This window comes from Cicer arietinum, chromosome 5, assembly GCF_000331145.2.
Source record: "Cicer arietinum cultivar CDC Frontier isolate Library 1 chromosome 5, Cicar.CDCFrontier_v2.0, whole genome shotgun sequence".
NCBI classification, from domain to species: Eukaryota; Viridiplantae; Streptophyta; class Magnoliopsida; order Fabales; family Fabaceae; genus Cicer; species Cicer arietinum.
This window is the reverse complement of record NC_021164.2, coordinates 34,830,890-34,834,305: the sequence shown is the minus strand read 5'-3', so window position 1 is coordinate 34,834,305 and position 3,416 is coordinate 34,830,890. Positions and strand designations below refer to the sequence as shown.

Genomic DNA, 3,416 nt, shown 5'->3' with positions numbered 1-3,416 from the left:
ATAATAATATTAACCCTGTTTTTAGGCGACTGTCTCGGATTGCTCCGAAATTTTTCCAGAAAATCAGAAGAAAAAAAACTCAAGGAACAAGACTCCGTATAAGTTCTTTATACGAAAACGACGGTCAAAATCCCAAATCCGTTCGTTTAGACCTTTTTTTCAATTTTTCTTAATTTTTCATATTCTCCAAATAATTCCAAAAAAATTTGTGTTGCCTTTATTTGAATTTTAGCATTTGGGACATTGTTGGAATTTTCAAAATTGTTATTTTGTATTGCATTGTTATGATGATGCATGACTAGGGCTAGTTCTGTGAATCTTCATTCTCTTGAACCTGAAATAGATAAGACATTACATTTACTTAGTAGACTTAATAGAACTGCTAGTGTTAACGAGTTAGAGTCAGATACTGAAATTGACAACTTGTTGCAAAATATGGCTGATGCGAATAATAGAATCTTAAGACAACTTGTTGCATCTAATGTCAATTATAATGCATTATGTATCACATATCCTGAAGTTACTGTACCATTTGAACTTAAATCTGTTTTAATACACTTGCTTCCAAGGTTTAATGGTCTTGCAGGTGAGGATCCCCACAAACACTTGAAGGAATTCCATGTTGTGTGTTATACCATAAAGCCTCAAGGAGTCACAGAAGACCACATTAAGCTGAGAGCCTTCCCATTTTCACTCCAAGATGCTGCCAAGGATTGGTTATACTACCTTCAACCAGGTTTTGTTACAAGTTGGAATGATCTCAAGATATTGTTTCTAGAAAAATTCTTCTCTGCCTCAAGAGCTGCTTCAATCAGAAAAGAAATATGTGGCATCAGGCAGATTGACAGGGAATCATTACATGAGTATTGGGAGAGATTCAAGAAATTAGTGTCAAGCTGTCCTCATCACCAGATTTCTGAAGAATTGCTCCTCCAATATTTTTATGAAGGCTTGCTACCCATGGATAGAAGCGTTTTGGATGCTGCTAGTGGGGGAGCACTTATCGATAAGACCCCAGAAGCGGCAAGGGCTTTGATTGAGAACATGTCGATTAATTCTCAGCAGTTTACAACTAGAAACAATTCAACAGTGTTGACAAAGAGTGTGAATGAAATTCAAGCTTCTTCCCACAAGAATTTAGAAGGAAAACTTGATGAGCTTACATCTTTAGTAAAAAAATTGGCAATAGGTAAAACCCAAGCAATTGTCTGTGGTATTTGCACTTCTCCAGAGCATCCTTCAGATTCATGTCCTACATTGCAAGAAGACCCAATTGCTGATGCTCCTCAAGCATATATAGCAAATATATACAATCCTCAAGCCAACTATGATCTATCATCTAACAAGTACAATCCTTGTTGGAGAAACCATCCCAACTTGAGATGGGGGAATTCATCTTCCCAACAGCAACCTAGGCAGAACCAATAAAATATTCCTCAACAGCAAAACAATGCACCTTCATTAGAGGACCTCGTTAAACAGATGGCTGTCCAGAATCTCCAATTTCAACAAACAATAGATTCCACCATTCAAAATTTAAGAAACAAAGATTGGTCAGCTAGCCACTTTAATCAATCAATTACATGCTCAAGGGTCAAACCAATTGCCTTCACAGTCAATAGTAAATCCAAATGCTCCCAATGTTGGTGCAATTACATTGAGGTTTGCGAAAGTTGTAGAAATTCCAAAGGTACCTGAAACTATAGTGAAAAATAACAAGGTTGCTGAGGATACTTTGATATTTGAAACTGTTGATGTTGAGCAAAATGTACCATTTCCTTTTCCTCAAAGGGCAGTGAAGACTAAGAAAATTGACGAGGCAGATAGGGACAACGAGATCCTAGATACATTTAGGAAGGTGGAAGTGAACATTCCCCTTCTTGAAGCAATTAAACAGATACCAAGATATGCAAAATTTCTAAAATATTTGTGCACACACAAGAGAAGGTTAAAAGGTAATGAAAGAGTAAACATGGGGCAAAATGTTTCAGCCCTCATTCAGCCCATGCCTTAGAAATGCAAAGATCTAAGAACTTTTTCCATTCCATGTACCATAGGCAATAGTCAGTTTGAAAATGCTATGTTAGATTCAAGATCTTCCATTAATGTTATGCCTACATCTATTTTTAACTTTCTTGCTCTTGGACCTTTACAAAGTACAGGTGTTACCATTCAATTGGAGAACAAGAGCAATACTCGTCCCGTTGGACTTGTGGAGGATGTACTTGTTCGAGTTAATGAATTGATATTTCCTGCAGATTTTTACATTCTAACATGGAGGGAAAGAATAAGTTCAACAACGCGCCTATCATCTTAGGCACACCATTCTTGAAAACTGCTAGAACAAAAATTAATGTTCATGCTGGAACTCTATCCATGGAATTTAGTGATAGCATTATAAAATTTAACATATTTGATGCTATGAAACACCCCATGGAAGAGCATTCTATTTTTCAAATTGAATTGCTTGCTTATTTGGTTGATGACACTTACCCTGATATATTTGCCACTGATTTCCCTTCATTTTCTGGTTTTGATGATACTTATACTTCTGAATTATGTACAGATACTCAATTGTGCTATGTGTGTGTTGAGATCGAAGCTGCCTTGTAGGTTGATCATTGTGTTGATCTATGTTAGATTTAGGAGCTTCCATTAATGTTATGCCTACATCTATTTTTAACTTTCTTGCTCTTGGACCTTTACAAAGTACAGGTGTTACCATTCAATTGGAGAACAAGAGCAATACTCGTCCCGTTGGACTTGTGGAGGATGTACTTGTTCGAGTTAATGAATTGATATTTCCTGCAGATTTTTACATTCTAACATGGAGGGAAAGAATAAGTTCAACAACGCGCCTATCATCTTAGGCACACCATTCTTGAAAACTGCTAGAACAAAAATTAATGTTCATGCTGGAACTCTATCCATGGAATTTAGTGATAGCATTATAAAATTTAACATATTTGATGCTATGAAACACCCCATGGAAGAGCATTCTATTTTTCAAATTGAATTGCTTGCTTATTTGGTTGATGACACTTACCCTGATATATTTGCCACTGATTTCCCTTCATTTTCTGGTTTTGATGATACTTATACTTCTGAATTATGTACAGATACTCAATTGTGCTATGTGTGTGTTGAGATCGAAGCTGCCTTGTAGGTTGATCATTGTGTTGATATTGATATTTCTACTAACATAATTGATTTTGCAGACTTAGCTTCGGCCACTGGTGTTGTACCTTCCATTGAACAACCACCGACTATAGAGCTTAAACCACTTCCTGAAAATTTGAAATATGCATATTTAGAAGGAAGTGGCAAGTTACCTGTGATTATTTCAGCCAAACTTGACGATAAACACGAAGATGAGCTGTTGCAGATTTTGAGAAAACACAAGAAGGCAATCAGAT

The 3,416-nt window shown here is 36.3% G+C and overlaps 1 pseudogene; it reads left to right on the top strand.

Annotated features, from left to right (window-relative positions):
- Window positions 1-435: 435 nt before the first annotated feature.
- On the top strand, window positions 436-2,613 carry LOC140920428 (uncharacterized; annotated as a pseudogene).
- Window positions 2,614-3,416: the final 803 nt, after the last annotated feature.